Source organism: Triturus cristatus, unplaced genomic scaffold, assembly GCF_964204655.1.
Source record: "Triturus cristatus unplaced genomic scaffold, aTriCri1.1 SCAFFOLD_160, whole genome shotgun sequence".
Taxonomy (NCBI): domain Eukaryota; kingdom Metazoa; phylum Chordata; class Amphibia; order Caudata; family Salamandridae; genus Triturus; species Triturus cristatus.
Window position 1 is genome coordinate 2,060,381 of NW_028188469.1, and position 12,624 is coordinate 2,073,004.

Genomic DNA, 12,624 nt, shown 5'->3' on the forward strand with positions numbered 1-12,624 from the left:
CTCGTGCAGTGCGCTTCCTCTGCAATATTTCAATCCTCTGCCAAGACCACTCCTTCGGACGGCCGCGTCTCCGATGGGGCCCCACGTTGGGTGCCAACTGTGGAAATGCACCTAAAAGTAGGCACACTGGTGCAGGGTTACCCTCTCGTCCACGGGTCCAGAGACCAACAAAAGAGAGATCAGCACTGAAGTTGGAATAAATAAAACATTTATTAATCGCTCATGAATGGGACCACATCCACACAACACTCTCAAGTGCTGCAAGGAGGTAGTACACTGAAGTTACAGAACACAGGTCTTTTATACAGGTTTTCTGCAATGTAAGCATGTGAACAGAAATAGGAAGAACAAGTTTTAGGAATAGCTATTAGCAAACAAGGGCAGATGAATAACCATGTGATCAGCAAAGTGGGAGGGGCAGCAGGAATGCTTATGGCAGCAGTAAATGGTCGACAGTTAACATCTGAGACCAGGTGCACTGATAACCATAAACCCTCAGTACGCACATTGCTTTAGCTGAGTCAGGAAGTCAACAAAAATAGATAACACAAGCAGAGTGGAAAGACAAAAGAATTACGAAGGAAACTTAAATGGACACCATAGCCAAAATGACTGTTGCTTATGCGAAGTAAAATATTACACGTTTTCCGCAATGATGCTGCGGCGCAAGTGGTGAGCGGGCGGCTACAGTTTAAACAAACTAGTGGCAGGCTGCAGGCAGTGGCCATGGCAGCATGACCAAGTTGTTCCGTGGTAATATTATCAAACACAGACCCAATCGGCAGAGCTCAGCTGACCTCTGCACGGACCGGGGTGGCCACTTGAGTTGTTCCTCAGCAGCCCCTCTAGCTGCTGTTGAGCCACATAGTCATGCCAGAGCCGGTGTTTGCTGCATCGTTGCAGCAAGGTGCGCTGCAAAGTTAGTGAGGTGTCTTTCTTTCTCTGATTAACATGTGTTTTTAAAATTTTTATTATTAGCGCTAGCGCGCCGTGGGTCTGACTACCTGCTTTTTAGTACTTTTCATCTTGGATAATTGCAGCCATGATAGAGCAGGTCTAGGAAAACTGGTGTAGGTGAGCTATAATCACTTGGCGTAATGGGGCTCTGCAAGAGTGTCTGTCTGTTCGCCCTTTGCCTCCAGAATACAGCAGTAGTGGGAGCAAAAAGGTCTGCCTTGAGCAAGGGCCGCTGAAGTCGGTCAGCAGAGCAGGCATTGAACATCCTGATCGTTTGGCTGGCAGCTAAAGAGATCTGTGCTGGGGCCTCTCACATCCTGTTTGGTAGACGGGTCCACGTGGGACAGAAAGGCCCTTGACTCCAAAGGGCACAGCAGGATATGTTTGTCCATGGTGCCGCCACTTACATGCAACCACATAAATGAGTCCTCCATCTGTCTGATCTGAACAGCACGGAGGGGACGAGACGTGCATAGGACTCCCACAGCCTAAAGGCAGGTCGTCAGCTGCCGGTCACTATCCGGCACAGCGTCAGGTGAATGCACAAAAATGAATTTAATTCCTCAAATGGTAATTATGATAATTGTGTAAAAAGGAATTTGCAAGTTGGCAAATATTAAAGTGGTTTACTGTTATCAAACTGTATTGGTAAAATGTGCTACGTAATTGACACCTATGAGATGGCTTGCACATTGAATGAAGCATTATCTGGGCCCAGGTCATAGGGTGGTGACGAGTTGCTATGGAAACCAGCCTGGGCCCAGCGAAGTTGCTTTGTGTGTTTCAGGTTTCAATAATAAAACAAACTTCCCTTTTCCTTTAACTCTAGAGGGAAAAGATCAGTATTTTCAACCCCAATTATCTGTCCAGTTATATCTTGGTCACCCTGGAACCTTTAAGAACAAGCTTTTATAAGGTCTAATCTTACCAAGTTAACAATTTTATATTTTGATTTGTACACAATGCCCCGTAGTTGAAAACAAAACAAGTTCAAAAGGAATGTTCTATTTATCTATTTTATTAATCAGCATAATATTTCAGCAAAATATTTTAGCACAAGTTATTAAATACATTATTCATCGCTTTTTATTAAAAACCTGCATTGTACATAAAATTAAGAAAAAACTGTCGACGCGGCATTTCAGTGTTAGAAAAGATCGTCACCTTCTTCAGGACAATAATTTTTCAAGATTAAAAAACAGTCTAAATAAAAATATAAACATTGCATTAATAACCAATCTATAGATACATTCCTTTATTTTCTTACATTTTCTTTTAATTTAACAACTTAAGCATTATTCTCAGGACAGTGTGCTCTATCTGATGTAATTGCTTACACCTTTCTTATTCAGCGTCTAATTCTATGCATTTATACATTTATAAAATCTTTCCAATTGTTCTAATAAAAATAGTCTTGTTGTATTTATGACATCTTAGGCTGTATAAATGCAAGAGAAAAAGGGACATTTCTACATGTTACTAGTCCTGGGATCCTGTCATGCATTCGTCACTTTATTCATCAAACATATATACATAAGGCAACACATAAAAGAGGTAGGGTAAGTCAACTGTTGTTCCCGTTTGTTAGACGTTATACACCAGGGGAGCACATTATACTTGTAAAAACTGCCCTCACCCACAATAAATTGTGGCATGCTTCATCATAGGGCTGCTACTAACGTCTCTGCGCAGACCGACGCTAGAGATGGAGCAATAGGGAGGGGTAGACAATACAACAATGATAAAGACAAACAAGAATAAGAAAGGATCCTGAAAAATGTGCAGTAACTAATAATATTAAAACTAACTGAGGGATATCTGTATAACAATTTTATTCCTAGATTTCCTCGTCAGGACTAAAAGGTATACGGGTGATGGTGGTATGAGTTAATTATGTACTCACCACCCCCCCGTCTGCATAGAGGTCAACATGTTTCAGCTGGTTATAGCGTCTTTATCCAGCTTTCATCAGGACTATACGGATCCCTATGCTCTTATCCTAATTACCCCTTATACACTCCCCAGTTGGGGTTCTGACTCCACTGGAGAATTGTTTTAGTTGGTAACTTTACTCTTCAACTGCGGAAAAAAGAAGAAAAAGAAGAAATACAAATAATAAACTCCACTCCACAGTCACATTTTACCAACACCACATAAATTCACAAGTTTATCAATGTGCTCTCCCCAGAACGCATACATCAACACATAACCCAATAGGTACGGCTTCATATGTTCCAAATACTGAGGGGTATCATCACTCACCCCAGCGGAACAGAGCATTACTAGCTCTCATCCTGATGTGTCTCACATAATTCATGTGAACCTCACACCAGATGCCATTTGCATAATGTGCTAGCCAAACAAACGTGTGTGAACAAAACGTGCAAAACTCCATCCAACACCGGGCCAAATTCTGATCTTTTTTAATTAATCCATTACCCACATCCTCTTACCGAGTTTATTAGATAAAACGCTTGAACAGGCAGAGGAGAAGAGGGCGACCCCCTTTAGTCACACACTGTAGGGACAAATATTAAAACATAGTAGTAAACTTGCTATTCATCCTATCAAACATAAAGCTCCAGTATAACCGGAGTAATGCCACACATACTTAGTCGAGCGTTATTCTATGTCCATATTCTCTGAAAAGAACACAGATATGCCTCCGTCTATCTGTACCCCTACTTCGAAAGTCGCAATCGTATGCCCAATTTTAAGACATATGGAATCAAGGGTCAAACTTCCACACAATCGTATTTCCAAAATTCAAGACCATAGTGTAAAAATCACTACCATCCGTCACTCATGTATCCCGTGAAAAGTAAATTAGCAACCAATGGGTATTTTAACCCTTACTTCATCCAACATTAATAAAGAGCATCGTATCTTTATATGGGTTGCCCTCACCCCCCATTGGTATTCCCCTTGTACCTTACTTCGTCAAGGGTGGTGCGCTGCTCGAAAAAATCAGTCTCTCTCGGTGCCGCGTAGAAGCACCGAGTGTCTCTCCTCTGCTGCTTACATCTGTTACTACCGGTCACGTGATCATTACGTAACCGCGCTGCGTGGTGTAGCTCAAAAAACACTAGAGCGCTCACCCGCATAGGGACTGCCAGAGTTCTAATCCATATCACGGAGCCTTCCTCCGTCCATGATAAGCTCAACCATTAGATAGGCCATATTAGCGATTCCTACTTCTAGCGCCAACATGTACAAGTGCTCCCCAAAATTTTTTTCAAAAGCACTTTCTAATCTATATTAAAAGATATATCAAGGAAGAAAAAATCCTCTAATATAAATCCCTGTCAGTAGCAATCTTAAGCGCTTAGTAGGACCGCCCACCGACCAATACGTGATGATGTCTAATTAAACACACCAGTGGTGTAGAAGGATATTCATTCTACTGATAGCTATGTGCTTGTTCACTCAACAGTACCCCCATCTCCGAGGCAGATTGGATCTGAGTCCTCACATATTACTTCTTGCCCAGAGCCAACCAGGGTATATCGTCATTCAGCCCTACAATAAGACTACCAATGCGATATACCCATTATTGTTCACGTACAAAGAGTGCATGCGCTACCTCTCTCACTGAAGCTGGAAAAACTGGTTTGTCCTACACCGTCCAATATATCTCATCCACTGTATATTTACATTCCGCATAGTGTGTCGTAAGTCGTGTATTTGTTATGGCACATCGGATGTTGCTCCTATGTTCCATAATCCTCACTTTAACTTTTCTACACTTCATCCCTACGTAGATTAGATTGCACGGGCATTTAATGATGTAAACAACATTAGAGGAATTACAATTTGTATGTACTCTGTTGCCACGGGTAATGCAATCCAACCTCCACTTCTTTGGTGTTTCTTGTTAGTTTACAGACATCACATGATCCACACCGTCTGTGGCCCGTAACTGGTACAAGAGTACCACTCGCTTGAGGAGCCCCTCGAGTAATCTTGTGAGTTCGGGAGTGAACTAGTTGATCTCTAATATTCTGACCTCGTCTGAAGGAGAATAAGGGTTTTTCAAGCCTTAAGCCACATGAATTAAAAATGCGCCAATGCTTCAAAATAATGCGTTTGATCGCTGTAGACGATGTATTAAATGTAGTGACACATTTTGTATTCTTATTGGCTGATCTTTCTGACTTTTCCAAAAGTACCTCTCTCGGGCAATTATAAGCTCTTTTTTGTGCCCTACTCACCACTCTCCTAGGATAACCTCTATCTCTGAGTTTTTCAGTCAGGCCATAAGCCTCTTGCCTGAATTTCTCAATCTCAGAACAATTTCTGCGAAGTCACAGAAACTGTCCAACCGGAAGGTTGTCTCTAAGTGATTTGGGATGAAAACTCCCAAAATGAAGCAATCCATTTTTATCCGTAGTTTTGTGGTGAACTCTCGTAGACAATTTTCCTTCAGAAGGATAAATGACTAAATCCAAGAATGGAAGCTCTTCCCTAGTGATAGTCATAGTGAAATGGAGGAATGGGTTCTGTGTGTTCAACCAATCCAGATACTCCTTTATAGATGTTTCATTGCCCCTCCAAATCAGGAGGACGTCATCTATGAACCGTTTCCAGACACGGATGTTCTGTATCCACGGATTGTCAATATTAAAAACATATTTCTCCTCAAAAAAAGAAACATATACCCCCGCCAGGCTCGGCGAGAATGCACTACCCATAGAAGTTCCATGGGTTTGTAAATAAAAAATGCCTTTATATTCAAAGAAATTTTTTGTGAGTGCCAATTCGGCCAGATGTAAAATGAATGGTCTAGGGGTTTGATATTGCCAATCCTGTTCAAATAAAAGTTCCTCAATTACCCTCAAAGTTTCCAATTGGGGAATATTGGTGTACAAGGATTCTATATCTAACCCCACCAAATATTCCTCCTTCAGATCAAAATCCATGTTCATGAGGAGATTGAGGACCTCAGTAGTGTCTTTTAGGTATGTCCTCCTACTCTGAACCAATGGTTTCAGGAAGAAATCACAAAATTGAGCCACTGGCTCAAATATAGAGCCGATGGCCGCCACTATAGGTCTTCCTGGAGGGGGTCTAGTAACTTTATGCACTTTAGGTAGAATGTAAAATGCCGGTGTGATAGGGTCTTTTTTAAGTAGAAAGTTAGCTTCATGTTCTGTGATCCAATCATTGACAAGAGCTTCCTCTACCACCATTCCAATCACCCTACTCAATTCTGGGGTTGAATCAATAGGAAGGATTTTATAATTCCTTTCATCATTCAACAGTCTTTGGCATTCGTGGTCATATACGTCTCTAGTGAGGACAGCAATTGCACCTCCCTTATCAGCGGGCTTTATGACCAGATTTTGATTATTCTTAAGTTCTTGTAAGGCATCCCTTTCTTCTCTTGTCATATTTTTAAAGGAGTGCTTCTGGTTTTTACCCAGTGCCTCAACATCATGAACCACTGCTTTTTCGAAGGTAGTAACTTCTTGTGGTAAGACCGAGTTCATGGGGGTGAAAGTCGATTTTGGGCGAAAATCAGTATCTCCCTTATTTCAGTCTCTATCCTCCTGATCATTGAAGAAAACCTTCAATCTAACTGATCTAAAGAAGTCTGATAGCTCTTGTCGTACCTTAAAACCATCCATAGTATTAGTCGGAACGAAGCCCAGTCCCTTGTTCAATACTTTTAACTGTGCTTCCGTGAGTGGGTAATTAGTAAGATTCATCACTAAGTCCCCTCCCTGCTGTCCCTGGGATGGGATCCCGTGCCATACTGCGAGTCACTCTTTGATTGAGGTCCTCCCACTGCACCCCCAAGGTACCTCTCTGTTTGCCTCTCCCCCTGCCCCTTCCTCTGCCTAAAAAAGGGGGACCAGATGATTGTGGGAAGAGCTGGATGTTATTCGGGCCTTGCATTTGGGGGTAAGGTTGATACATTTGTGGCCACCCAAACCCCTGTCCTGGATAATTCTGGTACATAGGATTGTAATTAAAATTAGAGCCTTGATATCGACCTCTTCCTCTTGCCCTCCCCCATTTTTTCGGTCTATAGTCATTGCCACTCCCTTCACTGTTAGAGTAGGGTAAATGTTCTCCTTAGAATTTTTTTTTAGATCTTTCTGTAGTTTTGAGATTTTCGACTGCAGCAGATAATCCTTATACTCCCCAATCTCTGTGTTGGTCTCTTCAAGCTTTCTCTTATATGTAGCCAGGACCACACTTGCTTTTAATCCCTGTTCACTGTTCTGAATTTGTATAAGCAGAACATCTGCAAGCCTTTTTGCAGTGGTTATTATAAGAACCATCCAATCTCTAGTACACTTCCATGCGATTAATTCCCAATCTTTCCTAAAAGAAGAGTCTTCCAGAAAGATCAGTGGTTCATTGTTGACTAAGAGGCCCCTTGGAGCCAAATTAGCCCTCAAATATTCAGTTAAGATTGCCCCATGTAAGATTGTTTTAACATGTGTTTTTCTGAGTTCTAGCAAAGTGTCCCACCCTTCCCCTTGAGTTAAGACCTAGTTGATCGTTGTCTCTCCTAGGAGTGAGGGACCATCTAAAATATCCTGGACTAGTGCATCATCAAAAGCTAGTCCCTGATCAGAAGCCATAGCAACAATGGTCCAAATACACACTCACACACGTGATGATCAACAGCACAATGTAACCAATCTAAGTGTCCAACTGATCACTTCTGTATAAACCCCTACGGCTCAGCGGCAGTGCTTAACATGTACCACACAAACTAACAACGGAGGGGGAGAAGGATACACCCTACCTCATCCTCCTCATGTATCAAGTCACAACACATAAAAGAGGTAGGGTAAGTCAACTGTCGTTCCCGTTTGTTAGACGTTATACGCCAGGGGAGCACATTATACTTGTAAAAACTGCCCTCACCCACAATAAATTGTGGCATGCTTCATCATAGGGCTGCTACTAACGTCTCTGCGCAGACCAACGCTAGAGACGGAGCAATAGGGAGGGGTAGACAATACAATAATGATAAAGACATACAAGAATAAGAAAGGATCCTGAAAAATGTGCAGAAACTAATAATATTAAAACTAACTGAGGGATATCTGTATAACAATTTTATTCCTAGATTCCCTCGTGAGGACTAAAAGGTATACGGGTGATGGTGGTATGAGTTAATTATGTACTCACCACCCCCCCGTCTGCATAGAGGTCAACATGTTTCAGCTAGTTATATACATAAGGCCTCATTTCTTTTTAAGCTGAAAGCCTCCACATTATTTAACAAAAATAACATTAGCAATGCGTTATTTGCATTACATTTATCCTTATTGTATTTGGTAACTTGCAGATAAGTCCTTAGGCTGGAATATAGAAATCTATTCCCTTCTTTTAACTATAGTGTGAGAACACAATGAATATCAGTAAATATCATGACATACCTTAATGAATTCTATATAGGCCTTTCTTAATTGGCTTCAATGGAAGAATGAATTCTTCAGAATCACTCGATAGAAAGATACAGGTCAATACTGCAATAAAGAGGAAATTTCTTTTATTTTACTTGAATATTGCTATTTGCGTTCTTGGCCTCTGATGTATACATTTTTTTTGATTTTAAATAAAAAATGGGGGGAAACCATACCCCTCGTTTATATCTAATTCCAGTTTATGGCTCGTCAAATTATTGATAAACCTTTATAGAAAGTCTTTTTCCAAGGGAATTCATAATTTATTTACTCGTTCTCAAAACTGATTTGATATTTTTAGTGGAATGTACCTTAGTGATAAGTATGTCTTTCTCATCCGATTTCATTTACTTCTCACTGTCTTGCTTACATCATGAATCCCTTCAAATATACTGTGAGAAAGTTAAATCAGTATCAATGTAGAGCTTGACTGTTAGATGGCGACCTCAGAGGAGCCTGGAAGGGGTTCTGACTACCCTGAGACCCACCCTCGAAGTATCGTAGCCGGGCACTGGCGGGAGACTCCCCAGGGGGAAGAATCTCGTATCTAGGATCGTACTTCTGGCACCACACGACACAGAGTGACCACACCGGGTATTCTTAGAAATCAATCTTTATCAAGTAGGTTATCACTGCAAATATGTACAAGGTGAGCACGGGCTCAATGAGTCTCGGAAGGGGTAGGGGGTAGCGGGACAGTCTCTGGTAAAAGTTCAAGGCAGGGACGTATCCGGCGCACAGCTCACAATCCTCGAGCTGGGGGATACGTTGTTGTAGTCGGGGTCCGGCGGGACCATGAGAGTCTGTTGGAGCCGCGAGTCACTCAGCGGGCTCAGGTACAGGTTCGGAGGTCTTACGAGCTTCAAGGAGCCGCGAGTCACTCAGCAGGCTCAGGCACAAGTTCGGAGGTCTTACGATCTTCAGGGAGCCGCGAGTCACTCAGCAGGTTCAGGTACAAGTTCGGAGGTCTTATGGTCTTCAGGGAGCCGCGAGTCAATCAGCAGGCTCAGGTACAAGTTCGGAGGTCTTACGATCTTCAGGGAGCCGCGAGTCACTCAGCAGGCTCAGGTACAAGTTCGGAGGTCTTACGATCTTCAGGGAGCCGCGAGTCACTCAGCAGGGCTCAGGAGGGTCCAAGTTTCAGGAGCCGCGACCACGTCGGCAGGCTCTTGTTGTTCCAGCGTCGGATCTGCGGACAGACCCAGAGCACCCCTTGTTATAGGTCGACCCCTCTTTGATGTCCGGAGTCTGTGCAGGCAGGGGTCTTGTCACCTGGGGGTCGCTTGTCGGGATTTCCTGCTATTGTCTTTTGATCCTTTCAGGGCCGGGTCGGGAGGAGTCCCAGACACCCAGCAGGCACGGAGCCAGCCCTCAGGGAGGCAGGAGGGCCGATCGAAACCCATCGTCCCAGGGGAGTTCAGAGGTGCGATAGAAACTGCTCCTCCCTCTCTCATCCCCTGGAAGCGTGATGTCCTCCAGCCGGAGTGGCGCCTCTAGGCCCGGGTCACGCTGGGGCCGGGCGGCCATCTTGGTGCATGAAGTGGGCACGCGGGCCCGGGGTGGCCGAAAGGAGAGAGGCCATGGACGGGGATGTCCGGGTCGGTGCGTGTGTCCTGGTGGGGAGGGTCGGCTGGGCCGTGTGCTTGGGGCTGCAGGTACCAGGTTTCGGTGGTGCGGGGGCACGTCGGGCCATTCTACGAGGCCGGGTCCAACACGCGTCCCCCCCAGCTGAAAGCCAGAGAGAACTGCCCATCATCTTGGGGGGTTCTCTTCGCTGAGGCGGAAGAACCGGGAGAGGCCGTCAGCGTTGGCGTGGTCCGTACCAGGGCGGTGTTCTACGGTGAAATCCATCCCCTGGAGGGAGATTGACCACCGCAGTAGCTTGGGGTTTTCTCCTCGCATCTGCATGAGCCATCGCAAGGGCCGATGGTCAGTTTGGACTCTGAAATGGGTGCCGAACAGGTAGGGTCGTAGCTTTTTGAGTGCCCAGACCACGGCAAAGGCTTCGCGCTCTATGGTGCTCCATCTCTGTTCTCGGGGCAACAGCCGCCGACTGAGGAGGGCGACGGGCTGGTCTAGGCCTTGGTCATTCACTTGGGACAGGACGGCCCCAATGCCATGCTCGGAGGCATCGGTCTGGACTATGAACTCCTTGGCGTAGTCGGGAGCCTGGAGGACGGGGGCAGTACACATGGCCTTTTTTAGGGCATCGAAAGCTTCCTGGCAGGCAGCCGTCCACTGCACTTTCTTTGGCTGTCTTTTAGACGTGAGTTCTGTGAGAGGGCCGATAAGGCTGCCATACCCCCGAATGAATCTTCGGTAGTAGCCAGTGAGTCCCAGAAAGGCTCGGACCTCCGTTTGGGTGATGGGTGGTTCCCAGGCCAGGATGGCGTCGATCTTTGGCTGTAGAGGGGCGACCTGGCCGCTCCCGACCTGGTGCCCCAGGTAGACTACGGATCCTTGCCCGATCTGGCACTTGCTGGCTTTTACTGTGAGGCCTGCCTGGCGCAGGGCGGTTAGCACCCTCCGGAGGTGCTGGAGGTGCTCACTCCATTCTGAACTGAAAACAGCGATGTCGTCCAGATATGCCGCGCTGAACGGCTCTAGCCCGGCCAGGACCCTATTCACCAGTCGCTGGAAAGTGGCCGGGGCATTTTTCATCCCGAAGGGCATTACGCGGAAGCGGTAGTGCCCATCGGGGGTGGAGAAAGCGGACCGCTCCTTGGCCTCTTCGGTGAGTGCAATCTGCCAGTATCTGCAGGTGAGGTCGAATGTGCTGAGGAACCGGGCTGCCCCTAGTCGGTCAATGAGTTCGTCGGCTCGTGGAATGGGGTGGGCATCGGCTCGGGTAACGTCATTGAGCCCCCGGTAGTCTACGCAGAATCGGAGCTCGGGGGCGACACCGGGGGCCGCTGCCTTCGGGACCAGGACGTACTGGAACACATCTCGGGGGGTGGTCTGGGGTGCTGCCTCCCACCCTTCCTTAACCAAACTGAGGGGACCTCGGACGGGGTGCCCATAGAGTAATTCAAACGGGCTAAACCCTAAGGACTTCTGGGGGACCTCCCGGTAAGCGAACAAGAGGCAGGGGAGCAGGACGTCCCACTTACGCCGGAGGGGCTCTTCTAGGCCAGCGATCATCCCTTTCAAAGTCCTATTAAACCTTTCTACTAGGCCGTTCCCTTGGGGATGGTACGGGGTGGTGAACTTATAGGACACCCCACATTGTTGCCACAGGGACGTCATATATTTCGAGATAAAATTAGTGCCGCGATCGCTCACGACCTCGCGGGGAAAACCCACCCTGGAAAAGATCCCCATCAGGGCCCGGCCCACCACGGGGGCCGTAATGGTGCGTAGGGGAATAGCCTCAGGATAGCGGGTAGCGTGGTCCACTAGGACCAAGATGAAACGGTGACCTTGGGAGGTGGGGGGGTCCAGTGGTCCCACGACGTCGATTCCGACTCGTTCAAAAGGGGTACTGACGACCGGGAAGGGTTGGAGGGGAGCCTTGCGCTTCCCCCCACTCTTCCCACTAGCCTGGCACGTGGGGCAGGACTTGCAGTGGGCTTCTACCGCTGCTCTCATTCTAGGCCAGTAAAAATGGGTCACAAGACGGCTGTAGGTCTTGTCCTGACCCAGGTGGCCGGCGAGGGGGACGTCATGGGCTAAGCCCAGGAGGAAGTCTCGGAAGCGGAGGGGTACCACCAGTACCCGTCCGGATCCCAGCTCCACCGACTTCTGCTCACTGTACAAGATGTTATTTTCCCAATAGATTCGGTGCGTCCCGGTCTGGTCACCTGCGGCTTGGCCCTCGGCCTGGCGCCGCAGCCAGACCAGGGAAGGACAACTGGCTTGCTCCCGGCAAAATTCTTCCCGGGTGGGCCCGCCCTCATGGCGCCAATGGGCCAGCTCGGGCAGATCTCCCAACTCGGCGACCGGGGCGGGGTCGGATGGTACGGGTTTGTCGCGGGCGACGGACCCTTCTGATGGGGGGACGGGAGGACCCTCGGCGGGGACTGTTCGGATCTCTTCAATCGGGGTGCTTTCGACTTCTCTCCGGGGAGTGAGTCGGGCCGACATAGATCGGGTGGTGGCGCACACCCACTCGGGGAGTCCCATCATTCCTAGGTGGGCCTTGCGCTCGACGTGCTTCCAGGGAGAACTCTCCAGGTCGTTCCCCAAGAGGCAGTCGACCGGCTGGGAGGTTCTTACGGCCACCTTGAGTTTACCTATCACC